The 26,852-nt window shown below is 36.6% G+C and overlaps 2 long non-coding RNA genes across 2 annotated transcripts; one reads left to right on the top strand and one right to left on the bottom strand.

Moving 5' to 3' along the window:
* LOC310737187 lies at positions 1 to 12,703 on the bottom strand. Its single transcript, XR_014536776.1, has 3 exons — positions 12,495 to 12,703; positions 10,867 to 10,915; positions 1 to 4,085 (listed from the first exon to the last, which is right to left on the bottom strand). It is a non-coding gene; the product is annotated as an uncharacterized lncRNA (long non-coding RNA).
* Positions 12,704 to 20,213: 7,510 nt separating this feature from the next.
* Positions 20,214 to 26,314, top strand: LOC310737189. Its single transcript, XR_014536777.1, has 3 exons — positions 20,214 to 20,403; positions 25,727 to 25,814; positions 25,925 to 26,314. It is a non-coding gene; the product is annotated as an uncharacterized lncRNA (long non-coding RNA).
* Positions 26,315 to 26,852: the final 538 nt, after the last annotated feature.

Genomic DNA, 26,852 nt, shown 5'->3' with positions numbered 1-26,852 from the left:
TCTTTCTCTCAAACCCATCAAATGCTCCAAAAGATGAAACTGCAAATGGATAACCTTCTCTCCAGACGGTACATAATGTGCAATATATACAGCAGAAGACAAAAATATGTTGTCTTCTGCTGTACACGGTTGTTGCTGTGCTTTTGTATTTTATACCAATATATTTTGTATATAGTTGAACATCTTAATGAATTATATGAATCGAGCACATCGTTTGGTATTGCATGTTTGTTTGTCCATCTTACAAGCTCTGTATACAGATCTGAACCCGTCTGAGCACACGGATAAGAATTCCTCTGAAAAGCTTATTTCCACTTCTCTTTTTTCAGCTAGTATTTACTATCTGATTAGTCTAAAATATAATCGAATTAACTGTAAAGTGAGTTTAAAATGAAGTGATTATAATACTTTTTCATTTTCAAAATTTCCATGTAACTAATTATCCAATCAGTTAAATTAATTGAGCAATTACTGCTCCATTTATCATTTACTGTCAATTTTTTTTTTTTCATCGCTCCCAGCAAGTTTACAGTTTCAGCTCCTCTGATAATGATAATGCGTATATGATAATAAAATGGGCGTGTTCAAACTTGTCCAGGCATTTGACTGGCTCAGGGGATCTGAAGCTTAAATTGATGTCTAATCTAGACTAGAGCAGTCGAGAATGCTAGCGTTAGCATTCCATGGCTTGGCCTTCAGTTTTATTTTTGCAAGGTGTTTAATTATTTTTGCATAAATATTAAATCCTCAATAAACTGAAGTATTGCTCTCCTCGCATGTAAGTACCAATGATATTTAATGCACAGATCTTACATAAATAAAACTATTGTTTCCTATAAAGGCTTCTATAAAGGGTCACTTTTCATACGTAACAGTATTCGAGCACTTACATTTATATTTACATTTACAGCATTTAGCAGATGCCCTTATCCAGAGTGATGTACAAAAGTGCTTTGAAGTCTCTATCAATGAATAAATCAACACTGGTTCACTTGGTTGCAAACTTAGGATACCATCAGCCTAAAACTCTTTTGGGAGGAATTATAGCACCCTTTTTTATTATTCATTCATTCATTCATTCATTCATTCATTCATTCATTCATTCATTTATGTATTTATTTATTTATTTATTTATTTATTTATTTATTTATTTATTTATTGTTTTACATTAATACATAAAACAAGCAGTGATAATAAGTGCTAGTGCTGCACTTCATGTGCCTTACAATGGGGCATTAAATAACCTACTGCTGCCAAAGCACATAAAACACACCCCCTTATTATAATACAAAATATATCAGAAAATGTTGCATAAATCAGTCAGAAAAAATATAATAAAACAACAACTTGTTTCCGCCCCTTGCTCCTTGTCATCAGATTTTTATTTTTTATTATTTATTTTTTTACATTAAGATTAAATATGTTGTAAATAATCAACATATACATTTTTCACATCTAAAGCTCATTCTATAATTTTTTATTTGTATTCCATTCCGAGTACTTTAGTCGTTTTATACCAAATGTTTGTAATTAAATAAACCATATATAGTTTAAATTGAATGCAGTGTAAAATGCATCCAATAACATGAACATGTTGATTTTGGTCATAGTTTCCCAACCTTAGTCTTAAAGTGCCACCTGTTCTACATATTTTAGTGTTTTTCTTTATTACTCCTGCTTCAGCTCAATAAAGCCATTGAATCAGTTAAATCAAGTGTTAGAGCAGAGATAATAATAAAATGTTCTGGACAGAAGGCACCCCCAGGTTTGGAATGTTTGGGGCTGGAGAGAAAAAAGTTCTCAGGTTAATTAATATTTATATGGACAAAAACCCTGAATGATTCTTTCAAGAGAGTAAAGGTTGTAAGTCTGTTTTTCCAAACAGAATAACACTACAGATAATTTATTGTTTATTTTGGTCATATTGCTTAATGTAGATGTATGCTATTTGAGACACTGCTTTTTAAATCTTGAATAAGTTGCAAACTATGACAACTTCTATCATCTGGTAAAAAGATTTATTTCCTTTCACACAGGTTCAGATTGATTATTTATGCCTGCAATCAGCAGCTGTCTTTGCAGTGGGCAGCACATGAGACACTAGGTAACTGACAATGATCTTTAACACTTTCAATGTGTTTCTTCCATGTAAAGCAATAATTTTTTATTATTTCTTCTTGTCTATCATGGAATTTAAGTACTAACATTCCCAGCCATATTGCGGATTTCTTTTAAAACTTCCAAAAATCTTTGTTATAATTTAGTGGAAATTTTCCAGTCTTGTGACCATGATGTTAGAAGAATGCAATATAGTAAGCCATCGGTTTACTACTTAAGGTAAGCAGTTGGCTTTTTAGTCCTCACACATTCCTAAAAATGTAGACTGCAGATGGATATTTATTCCAATAATCTGTTTTTAATTAATTATTAATCATTTATTATTAGTAAGGGATAACACAAGCCAAACTATTTTGCTGAATGCTATAATCTATGGATACTGTAAAGCACCTTAAAAAAAAATACTGTAATCCTTTTTTTTTGACACTTATACAAGCCTCTTTTCAGTTACACCTTTACAACTTACATTGTTCATTCATCTTTATTAAAGTTAGACAGTTATAATGGACAATATCAAGAGTTGATAATGTAGTTAAATCTTATTCACAGCAGTATGTGTAAGTGGTGTAATGGAACCTTTTTGGTATGCATGATTGACCTGTGAAAAGGCTGCCTCACCCGCTGATCACTGAAGGGAATCCTACTAAATCTCTTGTAAAATCTTCTATTTCTGAGCTTTAAACTAGGCATCTTTTCCACATCAAAGCACTGCCAACCAGCCACATCTCTCGGTTTCATGTCTTTAAGAAGAGAATGGCCTGCTCTGGGAAGTGCAGACTGCTGGTTTAATTTGCCTTGCATTCCCCCTCCCCTTCCCGCCAGCGCCTGCAATGTTCAGGCCTGATCTAATGCAGCATTGGCTATCTGATGAGATCACTCTGAGGTGTGGGGACTTAAAGGCAAGGAATTACTGTGCATCCTACCAGGAACCTCAAAAGAATTTTATTAAAATGTGCTTAATATGCCAGGCAGGGCTTTCAAAGTACTGTGTATATGCTAGCCCTGGCAAACTTAAAGGGCATTGGTGTATGCTTGGTAATAAGAATCTTTCTCCTATTTAATGAGTGTAATGTATTAGTATGCCTGACCAGATCACAAAGTCTCACTTTTTTTTTCTTATGTATGACAAACTTTTATCAAGTGGTCAATTATTTATCAGGGACAAAAGTAAGGTGGTGAAAGTGAATGTATTAATATCAATATTTTTTGGCATCTGTAAAAATGGCTACAGCTGATATTGAAGGAAAATCTTCTTATTTGAACAACGTATTTCTATATACTCTGCCCAAACTTAGACCTGTTGTTGATCTTTTTTTTTGCAAAAGCATTAGAAAACATGAGCCAACATCATCAGCTTATGACAGGAGATGGGAGACATACTTTTGCATAATTTGACACCCTCTTGGTTGAAAGCTGGGAACACTCTGGTCATAGAGATGGAGCTGTGAATCACAGCAGTGTCTGCTAGCCACACTGCAACTGGCCTGTGTTAGCTCAGCTTTAGTGCATCTGCCATGTACAGCCGAAAAGAGCCTGCAGAAGTGACAGCTATCTCTATTACTAACTGAAATACCTGAGAACTAAGGCTAGCCCATCCTGACGTTTGATGTGCAGCTGACAGTCACCTGCAAAAGATTACTGCCTGCAAGCAGTGTGGTGAGGTCCTCGAACCAGGAAGTGGCTGCTGCTGGAGTTAATTAAAGGCACAGTAATGGAGCCTCTCTCAGAGCAAGATCAAACATCTCCAAGCATGGAAGTCTGCAAACCCATCTCTGGGGTGTTTAGACCTGATCTGACCAAGTGCAGGCACATGCTGGGCACTATGCCTGACCCTAGGAACATGCTTGAACTATAGTAGGATAGAAGCCTGGTAGGGAGCACATAAAGCAAGGTTCACCTGTGCCTGGGTGTGTGCTCTCTGGTCTGTGGTGGTGTGTATGCATCTGTGTTTGCACACAGACCCTGACCTAAAGAGCAAAGAAACAGAGAAGGGGGGTGAGAGGTCAGAAGAAGAGGGCAAACTTAAGAAGATCGCACATGGAGCACATTTATTAAACACTTTCTGAAGGCAACATGCATTTTCAACTGTTGTGGCTTCTCATGAAAACAAAATATTTGCACAGCTTTCATGGTCAAATTTCTAAAAAGAAACAAAGCAAACAAAGCATCTGTGCTGACCAAACACCAGTTGATGAAGTGCAGTTATTAATATAGTAATTTAGCAATTAGCTACTCAGATCTTTTAAATATAAAGCAAATAAATATTCCAATTGCGTGGCATATCCTTACACTTATGTGAATTGTGAGATATCCAGCTTTGGAACTCCTGGCTATCATGGAGTCTTTTAATGTGTCTATCCATCATTTTATTTCTACACTTTCTGTCAAGGGAAATATACAGAGTTGAAGTAGTTTTGCAGTTATCCAACACTCTAGCATTATACCGCTGTGAAGACATACAAATCAAATGTGTAGTAAAACAGAATTCATGCAGTGATGTGAATACTGACAATCTTTGCAGCTCTTCTGACTGTAGCAGCTTCACTGCTGTCAAAAGATTGCGAACGCTTTTCCCCAGATTTTGTTTCCCCACATTTGAATGTCTTTGAAATCAATTGCCGATGTTAGAGGCTCATGATTTAAATCTATGTCATGTCTGTGGATTGTAAATTAGCATTTTTAGAAATGGTATTATATTAAAATTACACGATTTATTTGCATTTCTAAACTTAATGGCAAGAATTCTCTTATATTGAATGATCAGACCAAAACTGAAAAAAGCCTGTGCAATTATTAAAACTCAATAAGTTTTAATTCCATGATCACTAGCAAACCACTTGTGAACTCCTTAGCAAGGCCTTTTACCCTTGAAAACTTGGCTGTATATGCTTGGATCAATCTATATCCTGCCCCAGTTTAATGCTGGAAATGCATGAATACATGTTAATGTAATGGTACTAGACTGTTTGAACCAAAATAACTACTGGTTTATATTAACTTTATGTTTCTGACTGTATATTTGGCATAAGATACATACATTGCTCTGGCACAACGGATTATTGTGTGTGTGGGTTTTTTTGCAAACCAAACTTGTACAATGGACTGTTTAGGTCCTGGCCAAGGGTCTGGCACACTGGCTGGTAACCTATTACACCCCATGCTACTCATATGGGTAGTATATGTACCACCTAAAGCAAACCCATCAATTATACAGGCTGAAGCCCGAAAAAAAAGCAACATGCGCCAGAAATAGTCTTTTCAGCATTTTACGTACCATATTACTCCACAGCCCTCCAAGAAGTACTAGAAAATATAAAATAATATACTGCATTTTTTATATTTTGGACAAGAGAAAAACAGCAAATTAGTTTTGTGCCACATTGGAGGAACTTACTGAGCCAGTGGTTGCCTGAGAGAGCAATGTAGACTGGATTTCAGGCCTTAATAGTATTCTGCCACCCTGCCTGTGTGGGCTGTGTAGTTTCAGAAAAGGGTGCAGACATGTTTATGGCAGGCCCGGGCAGCTTTGTGGCATCCCGCTCAGTGGCAGGTTGTGTGGGACCCCGCGTCGGTCTCTTACAGCAGGCCGTAATGTAGCCCAATCTCGTTAGAGCGATTTGTTCGCCAGCCTCCGCATGAGCAGGCCTTTCCAATGTGTGTCATCAGCAGATGTCTTTATAGAGGAGACCAACGCATTGCAGAGGCTGCTTGGGCGATTTTGGCTTGTTTTTCTTTTTTATTAATTCTTAGTTAAACAGGTCCTGCAGCCATTTCAATTTGTTTTAACATGTATTATATTCTCTGCAGGGTAGACCTGCCTGGATTTTTACCAAGTTATCAAAGCACAATAATTCATTAAGGTTTTCTGGTTTTCTGGTAATCATATAGTCTGGTGACAACTAATTTAACCATCAGTAGGTTTATTCAACTTAAAAAAAAGAAATAAAAAAACAGCAAAAAAAAACTCCTAATCACAATTTATGAATGGTCTACACTCTAAACTTATTATGCCCTATCAGGCATGCAAATAGTCCCTTTTAATGTCTAATAAGTAAGAACTGAAAGCTGATAATACTCATAATAATAAGCTAATAATTGTGGAATGGTGCAGCAAAATATATGTCTAAATATATATTAAAAGCAAATTAGCATGTTTTTGATTTATTTGTACAATAGAAGTGGTACAGTTTTACATGATATAAAATTCTAGATGCTTTGATATATATATATATATACACACACACACACACACACACACACACACACACACACACACACACACACACACACACACACACACATACACACAAAAAAATTCAAGGATAAAGCAATGGTAAATCTGCTTTCAGATCATTTGTTTCAAAATCAATGATGCGCCTTCAAGCGCTTTCATTTGGGACGCAGCACTTGGGAATGTTGCTTAGCAGTGTCATAAAGATTTTTTTATTCGTGTTTTAAAATCTCAAGGCTCTTTTGCATCAAATCTTTATGCCACAAATTTCAAGAATTTCCAATATAAATGACAGGATTAAAAATAATTTAGGAATTTTTCCTGGAACAGCTTGCCACACTATGGCTAGTAGAGTCACAGAATGTGCGTTTTCTATTATAGATGAAAACAAACATTTATATTGTACATCTGACGGACTGTTACAACAAATTTTGCAGAATTTATTCCAAATCAAGTCAACTTATAGACTGAGAGAACAATGATAGACAGGAAAATCTTTTTTTGATGGATGTGCTTTCATAGGTAGCACTTTGCATGGCACTTCATGTCACATGGCATAGTGGCTTCCCTTAATATTTAGTATAATTATGCATATTATCTTCGGCCAAGGCCGAACCCTTCTGATTTTGGCTAGGTCTCACAGGTAGGGGATTGCATTTGATATCATTGCACATGGACTTCCATTGCTCATTCGATGTTAATCTTGCATTATTGTGCACAAGCCACCGTACTGACCCTTCCCCCATCATCCATGTTTGTTTTAGCTGCTGCTTCATTATTAGGAGGCTAACAGCTTCACAGCGCCTCCTGCTGCTCTCCCTTGAGGAAACGTGAGTGTTTTCAGAATCCAGTTTTCAGATTAAAAACCATTAGTACGGCTGGTCTCAGCACGTTTCAGTTGTCAATTCGGTTTTCTGTTATTTACCAAAATAAGTTGTGGTCAGTTTACTCAGTGATATTGATATATGTCACTGAATATTTAAAAGCTTGCTTAGATTTTTTAAGCAACTTGTAGCTCTTCTTAGGTTTGCTGCAAGAATTTGCAGACCAATTTCATAGCAGAATGTCTGTGCATATTTTCCTAATTTGGGTAAAATATATGATATGATTATTTATGTGAGGGATGGAACAGTTTTCATTATAAAATACCGGCCACAATTTAGATAGCAAACGTTATTATAAACAACGCACATACATGATTTTAAATTAGATTTTGAGTATCTCTTTTGCCATAATTGATATAAAATCCAGTAAAATATGTCATTGTGGTTAAGACAAATTTTGTGAGAGTTCAGGTTGATATTGTAGCATAGGTTGACTGAGCAGAGTGGCAAATTCAGCCATGCGTGATTGCTAATGAAGACACTGTCTGGCAGGACCCCATCGCTCTGGCAACACGATGTCACCATAAACAAGCTGCAGGATGTTGGCAGGCCACTTCCTGGTTATATAATGATGACCTGCTTTCTGTAAAGGCCAGGTCATAGGCATCAGTCAGAGAATCTGAACATATTAATGTGATGGAGCAGAAAAATAAAAAGTATGTATTTTCTTAAACAGATAAAATAGAAATAACCCAGTTTGTTAGCTTTTGCCTCTTTTCTTTTTTATATTTGCTTTTAAACATACAAAATTAATACACCTGGTAGTCGTCCTGTGTCTGGTCTGAGTCTTAAATGTACACGCTTTCATTTGGAAAGCAATAGCTCTTACAGTGCATCCACAAATGGACCTACATGTCAGCAGATCTGATTTTTCTGCTGATTTAACTTTTCCTATGCTCAGCTTGTTCATATCAACATGTCACCTATTGTACACAGAGCGGTTGATATAAACAGACAATAAGAAATGTTTTTAGGGCAAAACAGAAAGAGGCATGATGGCGTCTGATGTGTGGAAAATATGAAAACGGAGTCAAAATGGTTGAACAGGCGATTCCTTTCCTGACACTTTTGCAACCAAGGTTTATATGGCAAGGAGGTACCATTATAGTGAACAGAGGTCTTACTATAAGTAAAATAAATACTTTCATATTTACTACGTGGTTTTTGAAAAATGTAAATTAGCTCTTCTGATTTGCATCAACAGGAAGCCTTTTGTGCAGACACATGGATTACAGCACCTGTAGCGCATGCTTTTGCCTAATTTTTGTACTTGTTTCAAATTAGACAAGATGAATTAGATTAAATTAGACATTATTTAAATGAGATCAAATTAGACTTTATTATTTGCATTTTTGTGTGCTGTTTTACACAGTAATTAAATTTCTTTTTAATTTTCTATTCACTCATTTAATTAATTGTAAATGCAAACCAAAAATAGCTAAAATTATAAAACTGAAATTTTAGCAAAGCATATTTCCAACTGATGTTCTATCTTACTAACACGGTACTGCTGGATGGAATTTGGTTATAATTATTTTGTTTTTCATTTTAAACTCAGTTTTTAGTATCATAAGTTTGTTAAATGCACAAAGTCCAATTATATGCATCAGGGTTTGTACGATCATGAAAAACCAGGAAAAGTCATGGAATTTTATTGACGAAAATGTGTACAAAACCTGATGCATATACTATAGTATTCAATATGTATTATGATAAGTATATAAATATAATAAAATATATAATTTTTTACATTTTGGAATATCCCCCCCCCCCATCTTTTACAAATTGTGTTAATTTTAAATTTATAGTTTTTAGATAATTCTAATGAAATATTTGAATGTTTGTATTGCATAAATGTTGCATAAATGTTTTCTAAAACATAGTATACCAAATAAGTATGACATATATATCAAAAGGCAAATACATAAGAAAATAAAAAAGAAGAAATCTGTTATCTTTATTCCTCCATGCATACAATTACTGTCTTTGGTTCGTTCACTATATAAAAATAACACTATTATATAACATATGCATATATATATATATATATATATATATATATATATATATATATATATATATATATATATATATGCAAGTTTATACATAAAGCCTCTATTCCAATTTATAAATGAAACATATGTAGAAACTTTTAGAGAATGAAGTCCTTTTTTAACACATCATTACAACAAGAATTCAAATTTATATCCATAAAAAACTTTGACAAAACATGTAAACTTGTCCTGTCCAGCGAAATAATAATGCATTTATAAATGAATTATAAATTATATTTAATAATAAATGAAAATAATAATAAGAATGAATTAAATAAATAAGAACAATTTAATTATTTTTTTGTTATTTATATTAACAAAAAAATTATACTCATTTATTAAAAAGAAAACTTATTTTCTTGGAAAACCTTACTAACATGAATTAAGTTGTTTGCAAGAAGCCAAAATTGAATGAAATCAAAAATTGTTTGAAATTTTGATCTTAATAATAGAACATATACTGATCACAGCGAACAAATTAGCTTATGAACTTTTGCTATGATAAGAGCTAAGCAATTAATATAAGTTTTGCCGTTTGATTAATCCACTCTCATTTGATGCTGATGACGTTCTCTAGATTTAAAAAGAAATATTTCTGAAGATGTCTGTAGCTCTTCAAAAGCTACCAAATCATTAGCTATTTCAGAGGGATAGTTGATAGAAGTTTTACATTGCAAGAGCCATCTTTAGTACTCTACTTTAGAGTAGTCATGCCAGGCTGATTTGTAAGGAAAATAAAAGCAAAAACCTTGTGAGAAAGGTTGATTAAAATGCTCCTATGTTCAGAGGTCACTGTGAGTGAGAGCAGAGAAGCACCCAATGGCGAATGAATGTACACCATCTGTTTTTTCATGGTTTCTAGTACTGGGGACATGAAACTCTGTTCACTTTTTTCCCCTTACACACAAAGTTAGATAAAAGATACTATTTTACTCATTATTTTATTTCATTGCTTTGAAATGTGTTATTTTATCAGTATAGCAGCTAGCACAAAAATCACTGCTGAAATGTTAACTGATCAAGAAAATAATTTATACATTTTATAAACTGTTGTACTTTGATTTGTTTAGATTAGATAATTACATGAATCAGATGTATATATGAAACAGGAAATGCAAGTTACAAAATGTTGTATCATCATTAACTGGCTATTTGTAGAAGCATGCGAAATGCTAAAAGCAAACTCTGCTAGAGTTTCTGTATGTCTTGTCAACTTCTCCAAACCTGAGAACACCGTGAGAAATGCTGGACAGAAAATTACCTTCCCCGACTACTTTCAATTACAATTACACATGACCGCCACAAGATTCTCAAAGTTAAAATCAGTTGCTGGAAATTAGAAAAGGAATATACCGCTCGTACCTTCCATCTGAATGCTATTAAAGTTTTCAAGAACAAAGGCTCGAAATGACTTTTAGGTTAAGCGTCCATATCTTAACAATAAATCCACATTAATTAAATGAATACAGATGCTGTATTATCTATACATTGGTTTGGCTTCATTTGTTGAGGAATAATATTAATCAAATTCCTCTTGGAAAATATAAATAACTGATGTTTTCAAGTAAAAGCTACTTACTCTTCTCTTTTTTGTTGTATCCCACTGCAAATATGGTTTGAGTATTTCTCTGAAAACAACAAAGCATAAACAACAGAAACTTTGGATAAGGACCTTGCTGAATAGTAGAAAGTATTAAGAAGTGGGAAGTATTACAGGACAAGGCTTTCTGATTTCCAGCTGTAATAGGATGCGTCCTTATGTCTCTGAATCCTAAATACAAATCTTTCAGCTGAACCTAGCAATGATAACAAAAAGCAGGTATGTGTATGCCATTGTAAAATAACTTTGTAACTGTGAATAGAAATAAATAAAATAAAACAAAAGGCATTGTATTAACTATTTTATTTATTCACAATCCATATAAAAATTATTTGCTTATAAGCTCATAATGAGCAGGAGAGGAGACATAATTAATGGGCTATTTTTCACAAGCTCTGTTCACTTATATGCATATAAAAGTGAACAGAGCTTATTTATACTAATAAATAATTATACAGTATACAAATAATTGGTTCAATTGATTTATTTTACTAGGATTTAAATTTGACTAATAATTCTAAATGATAAAGTCATAAATATTGTCTCAGTTTTGATTGTCCACATATTAGAAAGCATTAGCCTGCATATGCAGCCTGCAACATATGTTTTTTATAGCTTTTCTTTTCAATTTTCAAAGCACATACTATAATACGCTCTCAATATGAGTGATGTTTTTCATCATTTGACTTTGAAATATTTACACACTGTAGTGATCAAATAGTCCATCCCCCTGTTTCTTTTCCCCACACTCTTACATACAGGCAGACACATACAGACACACTCCCATGTCAAAGCACACAACATGAGTTGAATATCAGCTTTAGTGAAAAAAAAAACAAAAAAACACGCCTCCAATTCCACATGTCCAAGTGCAGCTGGGAGAAATTATTCAGACCAGGCAGAAAGTTGTGAAATCAGCATGAAATTCACACATTATTCCAAATTTGATCAAGTTTACTCAGTTAATTTATCGTTAGATGTGCAACATTTAGAAAGCAGTTTTGTAGCCTTTTAATGAAGTAATGCGAAGAAGCAATTTAGCAGCAGCCTCTGCTGTTTCACTCATAGGAAAAGACTGTTTATTTTTTATTGCTAGTGACTTAAATTCATTCAAATTATTTTTTAATCTCTTTAGCCAAAATGAATAGACAGAATGTCTTTTTCACCACAACATATAAAAGCCAATCAGTACATTTATATTTACTTATCCTCAGGGTGAAGGCTAACTCTAAAGTTTCATGATTATGACAGAATATCAAATCATATGGCTGTACAATTTGTAAATGATTTAGACTGTCTTCTAAATAGTACATTGTAACAGTACTATACTCCTGCTGAATTCTCCTGCAACTTTATGTAACCCATAGTGGTAATCCACGGGTAACCCATCTGATAAGAAAAGCATGTCATCCTTGGTGGAAATATAGGTGTCGGTTTCTCACAGACAGACCGATACACACCCACTGGCTAAACAGACACACATACGCATTTGCTCAGCTGCCCAGAATGACCTAGCTTCACCAACATGCTAAGCCAGGCCTTGCATAATAACTTAAGTGCACAACAATTTACTTAACGATTTATCATATATATATATAGGCACTCACCTTGACCATGCGTTGTCATATAATCTCCATTCTGTGTATTAACATACTATATTTTGAGCATCCATTATTATTGCTGCTACTACTACTACTGCAACTACAAAAAAGGATTTGCCTTGATTTCATCCTGTTACAACCTGTGAAAAACCTTGTGAGCACCATATCCCTTTGATATGACAAATAAGGCACCAATCTGAATACTATAAACCTACTCAGGCTGAGCCAGCACCGGTGGGGAACAACATGGGAGTGGCAGGCAATTCTCCACTGGCTTTTTTGGGGCAGGATTATGGCTTGAGATGTACAATTGAGAGGGTAAATTTACACTTTTTAGTCCCACTTTCAGGGGGTCTTTCTGCTTGATGATTCGATTGTATTCATCCCCCCACCCCCACCCTCCAAACACCATTCCAAATTTAAATTTAACTTTTATTATAGATGATTATGATCAACTTGGGCTTGTTATAATCAGACAGCTCGCTTAAAGGAATAAGGTTATTCGAGGCTGTGTGTTCTTGCTTTTATGTTTTTTACAAAGAAATAGTGGAAAGAGGGAAGAAAAAAGCAGAGGACACACAGAAAAGTCATCATTCACCAAAGCTCCAAGCACAGAGAGAGCAGTGTGCCCCCTTCTGGCCCTTTTTTTTTTTTTCTTCCCTTTCTACTCACCCCACCCCTGTCTGAAGATGTAAAGACATATCTTTTTTATTTGTGTCTATTTTTCATCTGCAAAAGCAAATGGCAAGAATGATTTCTCCAACTGATTTGGAGAGAGCAAGAAAAATAAAGATAATAAGACGTTAAACAAAGGGCGAACTTCAAATAAACACTGTGCGTGCTTGGAGTCACTGACATGATCCCCACTCCTCTTAAGCCCAATATCCTCTGTATTGCATTGTGATCTGCGAGATCTTCCTTTGAAAAGCTGTGGTGTGTGGTGTAGTGGCAGTGCAATTCAAGAGGCCATCTCAATATTGATATGGTCCTCTAATCTGCCAGCTGAATGGAAATGAAGACGTTCCTCAAAGGAGCTGTTTGATCTTGCCCAAATCTGGAAAAGGATTTCATACTCAGTTTATGTGTGGACAATCATGCATGAGAGCAAAATATTTTGTAGAACATCAAATATACGTCAAACTACAAAATCTCAGTGATAAAGAAATCATTCCTTGTTAACTGAGCAGGTAAATGATGTGGGCAACAATATCTTTAACCCATATGATTGAGCAAACAAAATGATGTCCTCAGAAGGCCAGCTGACACACACACACACACACACACACACACACACACACACACACACACACACACACACACACACACACACACACACACACACACACACGCACAGTGATTTTGCTTTGTTACTTTAAAAGAGATAGCTGCAGCAGCTGTGCCTTTCTAGCTACACTACATTTCCAGCTAAAATAGACTCATCATCCCTGGTGTTTATGTGTGCAGTATGTGTTGGGGTGTGGGCTGGGGGAGGTAGGCGGTGGTGGGGGGATGGGTTTGGAATGAGAAATGGGCACCTCCCTCTGTCCTTTGGCACTGCCAGTGCTCCAGGGCAGGGCCATCCAAAGCAAGGCTTCTCTAGGAACCAATGCCAAGTCAAGGTTATATCAGTGCCAGCATATGCCCAGGTTTGTGAGCAAAGGGACAGTGCAGCTGCATCAGACCTGGCCTGAGTATGGGTAATTATGACAGGGAGAAGCCGATTAGCCTGTGCCTGAGCAACACAGCGAGGGGGACGAGCCTTCCACAGTGACGACCAATCGAGTGTGAAGCGCAGCCCAGACCCCCAGCTTCCCTGATTCAGTGGGAAAAGGCTTGGCCGGGGGTTCTGAGCCTCGCAACTTTCACGGATTAGTTGAGACACTATTCTGGCATCTGAAAAGGGAACAGCACGGGAGCAAAGCTTCAATGTGTGCTTGGGCCTTTAAGAACACAAAACCTCCCAACAGCTGGGAAGAAGGCCGGAGTCTGCACCATATCACCATGGTAACCTCAGATCCCAGCTCCAAATAAAAATGAAGACACTTTGGGCTTAGGAGTTTGGAGCAGAGTTTCACCCTACTAATGTGGCATTATTACATTTTGTCACATATTTAGTAACAGTGTTCTAACTCTGATTTTAATCTTAATGACAATCACACTGGGACACTTTAATCTGTACTTCTGTCAATATCTGTCATACATATATACATATCCATCCCTTTCAGTCTAATTCATGTATGCATGCATGCATATATATATATATATATATATATATATATATATATATATATATATATATATATATATATATATATATATATATATTAGAAGACAAAAAATTCTCTGCATAAATGAGTATGTGACAAATAAAATTTGAATTTGGTTAGAATTTTGAATTTGATTTGAAAATGCTACAAAATAATTTGATAAAAAAAACCATATAATTCCTAAAAAGAGGAACTATTAAATACTGAAAGGGTCACACAGATTTATTTTCGGTTCTCCCTTCAAATGTATAACCTAATAAACCTAATAAATGTTGAAGCTGGAAAAAATAATATCTTCTTCACTCAGTCCTGTTATAATGCACCCTTTCATCTTGGGTTCTGAACATTCCTAGAGGACCCACAATAATTTACCTTGCATCTGTTTGGCTGGAATCAAAGTGGTTCACACTTCCTTTATCCAAAATGCTGAGATTATTTTGTTCCCATGTTGGAAATAGTTTGCTTCAATGGACTCAATTCCACCATAATTTCTTTCCAACCCCAGATTTATCATCCTTAAAAGTCAAGAGGTTTAAACCGAATAATTGGTTCCTAAACATTTTTTAATTCCGGATTCAGGAGTTAGGTTTTATTTGTATGCACTTTTTTTCCATTGTGTATTCAGAGCAGCAGTAAACAAGCAGGTGGTGTTATTAGTCGATTTGAGTGTTATGCGAGAGTGCCCCTGTTCTCACTCTCTTCATTGTGTGTGACGGTGGCTTTTCAGTGAGCTACTGATTGTAATTTGGCATCTGTGAGATTAGATGAGGAGAGAGGCCACAAGCTTCCTGGGGGCTCCCTTCACTCAGTCCTAACATCATGTGCAGTGCTTTCTGTGTGCAATGCTCACTGTGCCCACACTTTGAAGTACCACTCTCTCTCTCTCTCTCTCTCTCTCTCTCTCTCTCTCTCTCTCTCTCTCTCTCTCTCTCTCTCTCTCTCTCTCTCTCTCAGTCCTTCTCTCTCTTCTGCATGGCTTTGATGCGCTTACATTCTATGAATAGTTTTCTTTAGTGCTTGCTTTCGCATACTCCCTTCTCACCCTGTAAAACACTGAATTTCTTTCCTTTGAAATGCCATCCATAAATTACAAGTTGTCAAGTGTCATTTCCCTTGTTTACTGCCATTTTGGGCATACCCCCTTCCGCTTTCCCAATGTTTCACGTTTAATTGCCGCTTAATGCCGTTTCAGGAGCACTACACATGCAGCTTGTTGCTGCTGTGAAAGCTCGAGCCTATTTTTTTTATTTTAAGAGTTTGTATGCTTATCGGTTTGTAATTTGTGGCTACATCCTATTGTGTTACCACTTAGTATAAGCATGTAGTATCATATACAATATAGTTTATGATAAAACCACTGACACAATAGAGAAAGTCCCATTCATGTCTGATACAAGTTTCTCGCTGCTCAACAGTACTGGGTCTTCTTTGTTGTATTTATCATTTCATGATGTTTCAAGTGTTTGCAGTTGGTGAAAGTTCTGAACATCAGGCAGGTCAGTTAATCACCCAAACTCTTTTACAATGAAGTATGACTTCTACGAAGCCATGCTGTTGAAATACATGCAATGTAAGGGTCAGCATTTTCTTGCCTTGAAACCTTGAATTATGAAAAGCCTTCCCTAAAAAGATGTTTTCTGGATGAAAGCATATGTTGCTCTAAATCCTGAATATACCCTTCAGCACTGAGGTTTCTTTCAGATGTTCAAGCTGCCCATTACATTATGCACCCCAATATCATCGGAGATGCAGGCGTTGGAACTAAGCACTGATAAAAAGCCAGATTGTCCCTCTATTCATTCATCCAGAAGTTGCTGTGCCCATGATGAAAATTTTAAAGTCATGTTCACATATGACTTCTTCTTTGCATGATAGAGCTTTTACCTGCATTTGTTTGATACAGCAAACTGTGTTAACAGACAATGATTTCTAGAGGTGTTTCAGAGCACATGCAGTGATTTCTTTTACAGAATCATAACTGTTTTTAACACGGAGCTGCCTGAGCACCTGAAGTGCAATCCAATTGTGCAGAGATTTTTTCAGATTTTGAGAATATTTTGATTACATTATGTACTATAATTGATGAGATATTCAAAGTCATTGCAATTTGATGTTGAGAAACATTATTCTGAAATTTGTTCCACAATTTGTAGAAGCAGTTTTTTGAAGATTGGTGAACCATTAGTCTTCACTTCACACTCTGCCTCTTTTTTTATAAGCATTCATGTCAGTGACCTTTTGCCAATTAACCTAATTATTAACAAAATTCTTCCAGTTGTTTCTTTTTTTTACTAACACTTACTATTCAGCCATTTGCTGCCCCTATTTAAAGATTTTTTGAGAGGCGCTGCCATAAAATTGTATATAAACTTTTTTATTACCCATTTTTTGCGTTATATGAGTTGATGTCCTCTTTTCCTCTTTCCAGGTGGCTCCATCCTCAGCATTAGCCTTACTATATACCCCATGTCCCTCCTCTGCACATGTTCAAACCATCTCAGTCGGGCCACTCTCGCTTTGTCTCCAAAACGTCCTACATGCGCTGTCCATCTAATAAACTCATTTCTAAACCGGTCCATCATTGTCACTCCCAATGAAAATCACAAATCACTCCTGCCACTCCTTCACCACCTTCTCTCCCTGCAACTGCACCACTCCACTGCTCTCCCTCTTATTCACACACATTTACTCTGTCTTACTGCTACTGACTTTCATTCGCCTTTTTTCCAGCACGTACCTCCACCTCTCTAGGCTCTTCTCAACATGTGCCCTACTCTCACCACAAATCACAACATCATAGATAAAACATGATAGTCCATGAAGACTAGAGTCTGACCTCTTCTGTCAACCTATCACCACTGCAAACAGGAAAGGGCTCAGAGCTGATCCTTGATGCAGTCCCACCTCCGCCTTGAACCAGTCTGTCGTTCTACTGCACACTTCACTGCTGTCAAACTGTCTTCATACATCTCCTGCACCATCCTCACATACTTCTCTGACACACCAGACTTCCTTATACAATACCACAACTCATCTCTCCACTCTGTTGTATGCTTTTGTTAAATCCCCAAACACACAATTCAGCTCCTTCTGACCGTCTCTATACTTCTCCATCAACAGTCTCAAAGCAAATATTGCATCTGTAGTGCTCTTCCTTGGCATAAAACCATACTGTAGCTCATATATGGTCACCTTTTCTCTCAGCCTGGCTTCCACTACTCTTTCCCATAACTTCATGGTGTGACTGATCAACTTAATTCCCCTGTAGTTACTGCAGGTCTGCACATCTCCCTTATTCTTAAAGATTGATACCAGGACACTCCTTCTCCATTCCTCAGGCATCCTCTCACCTTCCAAAATTTTGTTGAACAATCTGGTTAAAAACTCCACTGCCATCGCTCCTAAACATCCCCACGCTTCTATCGGTATGTCATCTGGTCCAACTGACTTTCCACTCTTCATCCTCCGATTCGTTGCTCTCACTCACTTACTAATCCTATCCACGTCCTGCTTCTCCACATCATACAACCTTCTTTTTCTCTCATTTTCCTCATTTAACAGCTGCTCAAAATACTCCCTCCATCTTCTCAACACACTCTTCTCACTAGTCAACACATTTACATCTCCATCCTTTATTGCTCTAACTTGCAGCACATCCTTCACAGCTCGGTCCGTCTGCCTGGCCAATTGGTAAAAATCCTTTCCTCCTTTCTGTCCAACTTCTCATACAGTTCCTCATATGCCTTTTTCTTTGCTTTCGCCACATCACCCTCTTCACCTACTGCTGCATCTCCTTGTACTCCTGCCTACTTTTCTTATCTCTTTGTCAATCCCAATTCTGTTTCGCCAACCTCTTTCTCCTTATGCTTTCCTGCTCTTCCTAATTCCACCACCATGTATCTTTGTCTTCGTTTCTATTTCCAGAAGTCACACCAAGTACCTTTCTAGCCATCTCCCTTATCACTTCTGCAGTAGTTGCCCAAACATCCAGCACCTCTTCACCACCACCGAGCCCCTGTCTGACCTCTTCCCTGAATCTCACACTACAGTCTTCCTCCTTTAGTTTCCACCATCTTGTTCTTTTTGCAGTCTTCACTCTCCTCCTCTTCTTAAATGAAGGGCATGAAGACAAAATATTCTTGTTATAAAGTTAAATGTTATAAAGTAGTTGTGGTGATTTAAATTACGTAAATCATCAGGATACCAAATGGAACCTTTGCTATGATTCCACACGGGCAGTTAACGAGGTGATACCGGAGAAACTATACCTTTTTCAACTCATACGGATTACATAAACACAGAATAATTGTTTTCTATGTGAATTATTTTATTTAAAAGTAGACATCTCGTGCAAGTATTCACTGAGATTCAGATTTTTGTTTATGTGTTTATGACAGAGATGACAGAGACGACAGAGAGCACACTCTCTGAATGTACAGTATATAAAAGTAATAAATAAAAGTAGACCCTTTACAGATAAAAGAAGACAAATGAAAGTAGACCCTTTACAGATTTGATGAATGTATTGCTCTTATCTGTACGATTAAAAAAGATGAAAAATGCCGGCGCGTTTGTCGACCTCAAAGGGTTAATTGTGTGAATCATGGCGGATTATGGTGCTTGATTTGAGACTTGGGGCATTAGTAAAACAAAGGTTTATTTGATTTAAAAAGATTTTCAGTGTAGTTGATAATTCTTTTTATATCTGAGCAATGAAAGGATGTCGTGATTAAATGTGTGTTGCGCTGAGTGTTTTTATTTATATTTATTTATATTTTTAATCAACATGGTCGAACAGAAATGCGCGCTGCATTAATCGCGCGTTAATAGAATTTGTGCCGTTAAAATGTATTTGCTTTGACGCAAATTAATTTAATATATTAATACTAAATGCATTTCAAATTTTGTTATCTTTTGAATGTATTCAGGCTGAACATGCACCATATAATACACAAGCAGAGAACATATGATGGTGGTGATCAGGAATGTCTCGTTTACATCGCTGACTCCCTCTGTTTTATCCAGGTTAGCCATACTGTACTACTTGTTGCCTTCTGTCTTGCTAATTGTTAGCTATGTAAACTAGCCTACATCTCTGGTGCATAAAATGATATGCCAGGAAAAGATACACCAGTGGTAGATAAAAAAAACCAAAAAACTATGCAATGACAGGAAATAGCTTTATGGCCTGAAAACGGTGCGCAATGAGAAGAAAAATTATGACGTCACCAAATAGATTAAAACTAAAGTAATGAGCCCGATTTGAAAATGTAAGTAGTAGAAAGTACAGATATTTGTGTCAAAAATTTGGAGTGAAAGTAAAACGTTGTCCGAGAAATAAATAGCGAAATAAAGTACTGATACTAGAAAAATCTACTTAAGTACATTAATGAAGTATTTGTACTTCGTTACTTCCCACCTCTGCTGTTTGGGTTATCATGTGTAAAGCATAAACAGAAGGGGTTGGATCGAGTGAGACATGACCTTCATACACACTGGGAAGAAGCAGAGGCCAGGCTAGAGCTATTGAAACGAAATCCTACAGCGTTGATCGATCAGCCAGCAGCAGGTGGGCTGACTGTGGAACATTGCCTTGCACTCCTGAACCTGAACTGACTGCCAAACATTTCTCATATTTTACAGGCCATGTAGGTTTTTAGTTTTTGTATGTTTCCTTTTTCTTTTTGATAAATCCAATCTACATATGCAAATATGTCATTTTGCAGAATAATTACTCACATAGTAAAATTAAAATCACAGATGAACACTACTGTACTTACTGACAATTTACAAACAGGGTTTTGTTAAATAAGAAAATCACAGACAAAGAAAAAAGTATTCAAGTATTCAAAAAAACCTCTTCTGCTGTGTCAGACATTTAATTTGCTACCTCATTAGGTCACAAAATGGTGTCATCTATGGCCATCATGTTCACAGCACCCAGCAGAAACAGAGCTCTGGTGTTCAGTTTACAGTCCATTTCATCCAGATCCCCCACTTGTGCAGGAAATTGTTCTCGTTCAATTACCAGACATGTACAGTAACTGCTGTTGGGTGTGTGCCAACTGCGCTTCAGCAGATTTCATATGACATGATGAGCATAAGAGTAAAACTTCTGAAGATAGGCATGCGGATATGTGGTAGTTTGGCTCATCAGGGGCTGTTCAGAGCACGGCTCGAGACGAAAAACTCCTTATTCATTAAGAAATAAGTTAAGCCTTGATGTTTACATTTAGAGTGGGAGAGAAAAGGAATCTTTTAAAAGTTAATTTAATGGATAAAATTATCTTTTTATTATTTTCTGTGGTGAATATTATTATAAGAATAAATAGGCCACAACTATACACCTGAGTATAAAGGATGTTACTTAAATAGGCACTTAGTACTGAATATCACACATGAAGATTAGAGCGTATCATATTTTTAGGCCTGCACACTTCACCCAGTTGGAATTGAATTGCCATTGAATGTCTTTTTATATATTTTTTTGCGCCTTGTACACAGGCAGTATACCTTTAGCTCCCATCTGTGTTGTGGTAATGTGCAGAAGTGGCAGACCTTAGCCAGGGGATTTGGGAGAGTTTTACTAGCACAGTAAAATGAAGCAAACTGGCTTTATTCAGCCTTTCCTGCTGGGACACAAGGAAATTATTATTCTGAAAGTGTTGCAATAAACCCTTGATTTCCGAAAACTGATGAATACAGCATGTCCCAGCTGATGCTGTTTCTCATGTCCAGTTGAGGTTATAGCAGAGTATGTACAATATCAATGGAAAACTGATGGATTAAGCTTTAAAGCTGATTGTAGTTTAAATAGAAAGAGACTAAAGACTACATTGAGATAAAATAAAAAAAAGGCAATAAAAAATGACATATATTGGACATTTTTTTATTGCAAAACAAAGAAACCAAATAATATTAATAGTAGTATTAAAATGTGCACATAATTTGTATTTACATAAATAAATAAAAGGTTTAATCTATTGATGCAGTGATGTCAATAGTGTTCAGTTAGTACATAGACAAAAGCAGGTCTGTTTATATGTAGTCACTGTTTCAATAGCCTTTGACATACATGCATATGCACACACACACACACACACACACACACACACACACACACACACACACACACACACACACACACACACACACACACACACACACACAGGCTTACAAAAAAAGCAGTCAATAGCTTTAAAAACACATTATGTAGACACCATTCATTTTTAGCTAAACATTTAGCCATTCTTGGTAATTAAGGACAGTGAATGAGCAGACATCAAAAGGCTTGGTGAATTTGGAGTCTGTTATGCCTCCCCTTGGGTGTAGAGGTCAGCCCTCTTGGATAGAGAAGTTAGGATGTCTCAGCTCCAGCCCTCTGCCTGCTAACCCCTCACCCCACTGGAGATATTAATGCCTTGGGAGCGGTGGGATATGCAGCCATCCCAGAACAAAAACAGAAGCACTACAAAGCGCCAGTTGGAAAAAGACACAAGGGATGGAAAGTGTAGGGAGAGGTTGTGAAGCATAGTTAAAAAAGTAAATAGAATTAATCTCTCCCACATTGTAGGTGTGAGATGTCCAGATTGTGAAAGGTTCTTTCTGAGTTGCAAGCTCCTCAAAACACTTGAAGCTACTTATGTAATTAACCCAACCTGAGGATTCTGGAGAGAAGAAGGGCTTCTCCGCTATAATGCTGCTAATGAAGTGGCCTTCAACGGATTGTTTGGAATCTATCTAATAGTTGAGTGGGGGCTGTAGAAGACACCAACATTTCTTTATGAACAACAGCGAGAGATTACACACCCCACGGTATCCAGGCATCAGCCCAGTGTCCCTGTACTCTGATTTTAGAAACTAAATTTGGTTAGAACAGTCCATTTTCTTTTATTCTGAAAGTAGTACTTTTTTCAATAGCATGTTGTTCCTGTGTCACTAAAAATGCAGCATAGTGCTTTCATTTTTATATTCTAATTCCATCATCGTAACATCTATATTCCAGCATTTCAATTGCAAAGAAAGATGCTTCAACATTTCTAGCTGTTTTGTTGTTAATATTAAGGATGCTACATTTACACATTAGCATAGATTCTATTACCATATCAGTCAACTGACTTGTAGTACTCTATTATAAACCCTACTATCACAATGATGGCCAGATGAAAAAAGCAAAGCAAACAGTCAATTTTTTTCTCCTCCTTTAGTCCTTTTCTACTCATTGTTAGCAGTGTGTGCAACATGGCACTGAAGAGGTGGGGGAATGAGGGTGCAGCAGAAAGGGGGTTAAGAACCCGATTGCTTTAATCTCAGTGTTGTGTGGCTCAGGCCTTTTGATGGGGTTGTGGGACTATGTGATTCAGGGCTCGAGCCCTGGCTCTTTGCACTCACCCATTGTTCTCCACTGAAAATCAATTCCCTTTAAGTCCCTTTCTTAATCCCATTTTTCACTAGCCACAATGGTCACTTGTGTGTGTGACCCTGCTGGACTACGGGCTGGGATGATGTGGCTGTCTGCTTGGATTCAAACCCTTTCAGGTAACGCCAGTTTGCCCCACTTTGTAGTGCCAAGTGCAGGACTCGACAGGAAGACATTTGTGATCATAATTTCCTGTTGAGCTTCAGTTTGCTCCTCCCACTGGTCACCCCATGCCCCCCAGAATAGTTTTAATTAGGACCGACAGCCACAGAGAGGGGGATCAGCCTGCAACAATGACTGTCCTTTTTGAACAGGAGATGCTAGAGAGAGCTTTTACTCAATAGACATGCAGAGAATAGAATTATTATGGACTTTATAATCGGAATCTACAGAGAATAAATAAATAGATAAAAGGCAGGACCCATAATGTGCTAGCAGAGGTGCTCTATAAATGAAAAATTAATCAGCAGATATCAGGATTTTCCCAACTTTTAGAATGTAGATGTGTCAGTTTGAAATGTGCCTCTGTGTGTGCACTCTGAGAATCTTCAGGGATCAAACACGTTGCTTAAAAAAATACAACAATAGAATGGTTTAGTGAGTTTGTCCATATTTCAGGTAGAATTTTATATGTGCCCGGTGTTTTTTTTGGTAGGAAGAGACTCTTCTGGACCTGCCAGATTTGTACTTTTGACATGGCATGATGCATGCTGATCGAATTCATACATCAAAACAAGCAAGGCTGAGTTTTTTCTGTGGTCTGCCAATCATCTCTGATTTAGCATTGTACCAGCTTTACAAAGACTAGGAAGAAGCAAAGAACAATTCCCTTGTAATTGTAGCTATTAAATACCTTACATGGACCCTAAACATGTACATATAATCACACACACACACACACACACATATATATATATATATATATATATATATATATATATATATATATATATATATATATATATATATATATATATATATATATAAAAGAACAGAAATAGAGGCAGTCTGTATACGCATCTACACAACCTTTGAATTCAACCTTAACCTTTAAGAAATTGATAACTGTATAAAAATTTATACTATACTGTATTATATATATTTTTTTCAAGTGACTGCAATTTGTGTGAATCACACTCCATGGGAATTTTGCCGTGGTGCAAGAATGGTGTATTGTGATTACGGTTGACCAACTGGCTTGTGAAGTCTTCAATGACACACCAGCTAACAAGACAGCCGTCCTTTCAGGCCCCGCCTGTACTAAGTGGAAATAATCCAGAAATACTTTGCACGCCTGGTCTGCTTTGGCTCCTGTCCAAATTGAGCTCTATTCTTTTTAATCTCCTTTAATAAAAAAGGAGGGAAGAAAGAGAGTGATTAACATCTGTGCTTCCCTTTTTTACTTGGCCTCATTTGAGTGGGCAAATGTGAATGTGGGGAGGTGATGACAAGCTCTTCTTTGACGCTGGCACACTCAAGGGTTCTACACAGCTGCCGTGCTTTGAGGGATTCCACTGCGTTTGTAAAAGAAAAGTCAGTGGAGCATTGGGGTGTGTTGGAGGCTCTTCATCTGGAGCTTGAGCATGACAGGTTCTAAAGGAAGAGAGTAGCTTACAGGTTACCACCAATTTAGAGGTCTATCGCAGCTATCGGGGCATGAGTCTCAGCAACTCTTGGTAATAAAATTTAAACTTTTTATAATAACAAAATATAAAACTATAAAAAATGTATAGAAAATATGTAGAAGAAGGTTATTGCTGCTGGAGCCTAATCCTCATATCACACTGTGGAAATGTAGTCCAATAAACTGAACCATGGGTTGATTCTAGCACTAACTTGCTGGTTTGGAACCAAAACCCACTGATTACAAATAACTTAGGATTGTATCATGTTTTCAGCAAGACAACAACTACTGAATTATTCACCATTTCACTATTTTACGATTAAAAGGGATACAGCAAGAATGCTTAATGAAAACAAAGCCAAAGGAAAAATTATTAAAAGGACATGCTTTCCATTTTTGTAACTAACTGCCTATTTACATTTAATTCGACAGTATATTGAAAGGTGTCAAATAATATATAAGGTTAAAAGTCTGTTCAATTTGTGATTTGAATAATGAAGTTATGGTGTTACTATGTAATAACACTCCCTTCAAAAGAAAATCATTTTACCAGGGTGATTAATTTTAAACATGACCTGATATGTTAATAAAAATCTGGAATTATAAAAACTAATACATTTAATTTCTATGTTTGATAATCTAAAAATCTATTGCACAGATTGATGGATCAACTGTAGCCTATAAATAGCTTATGAATACTATATCTAAAGACACAAATACTGATATTTATACACATAACCACTACATATAAAACCGTCTTTATTATCATCTTAAAATCTACTGAATAAAAGCAATTGTTTTTTTGTATCTTTAACCGATTTAAATTGATAGATGTTGCTGTTTATCTTTTAACAGTTTGAGAATCAAAAGTGTCCCAAACATTCTCATAAGTCACACTGGCTCAGTTGTCACTGCTATGTCCATCCAGGCTTGCTGACCTTTGAACTGCTGTCCTAGTGTGATGGTGCTCCAGGGAGGACAGCAGTCGTCACTCACTGTGCTGACTACAGAAACGAGTTAAGTGATATACTACACAGCACATCATGTAACATCCTCTCACAGTGGCAGGCTGTGGGTACCTCCTTAACCCCCCTCTAAGCCCCTCTTCCCTCTTGTATGCTGATAGGCACTTGCCTTGTGGCCTAAGGGGAGTAGGTCCAGGAGCCTAACGAACTGTATCGTCATGCACAGAGAGAAGGCCTGCTGCATAAGGGGAAATTGCAGGAAGCAGAGCTGTGTGGCTCGAGCCCCTGCAGTCAGGACTACTGGGGGTAGTCCTACTACTTACTACTTCTTCTCCTCAGGGGTCCATGGGTAGGAGGCTCAGTCAGCAAAGGTTCTTAGAGACAGGTGGAGTTTTTCAGAGATATCCACAAGTAGACTTTAGCCAAGCTTTTTATTTCCTCAGAAGAAGGTGATGCTGCATCAGCAGACCAAAATGTCAGTCTCTGTTTTTCACACAATCACAGGCAGAAAGTGTTGAGACAAATAAACTGAATTGGCAAGGGTATCTGAAGAGTACTGTATTCTGTTTACTCTTTATTAATTTCAAATTCAATATAACAAGTGATTAAACTGTTGTATTTTGTTACGCATGCCCATACACTATACTCAAAATGTTGCAGTACAAATAGTTAATAATTTCTTGTTATGTATCATTTACTTAATACCAATATTCCTTGTAACTGGCATAGAGAGATTCAGAACTTTTGAAAATTTTATGCTAGTATTCTATGAGTCCTATTCTCCAGGCTCCAGCCTAAAATAAAGAAAAGTGTACATGGACACAATAATTGGGCACATTTATTTCAATTTATTTTTCTTGCCTAGCATCTGTTAGTGACTCATGCAACCATGTGTAGTATAGAACGTACTGCATAATGATTTGTCATAAAAATAAAATGGGATAACATACTGTAATATGAAGTCATCTTATACATACATTTTCTTCTAATTTTTTTTTTTTTTACTAATTTCCAATTATTTTTTTATTTAACTAGTGTAGATAACAAAAAAAAAGGATTTGTGTTTTGTAGTAGTAAATGCTTAGAATT

This window comes from Silurus aristotelis, assembly GCF_946808225.1.
Source record: "Silurus aristotelis genome assembly, chromosome: 14".
NCBI lineage: Eukaryota > Metazoa > Chordata > Actinopteri > Siluriformes > Siluridae > Silurus > Silurus aristotelis.
Note: the sequence above shows the minus strand (reverse complement) of the source record. Positions and strands in the feature narration are given on the sequence as shown.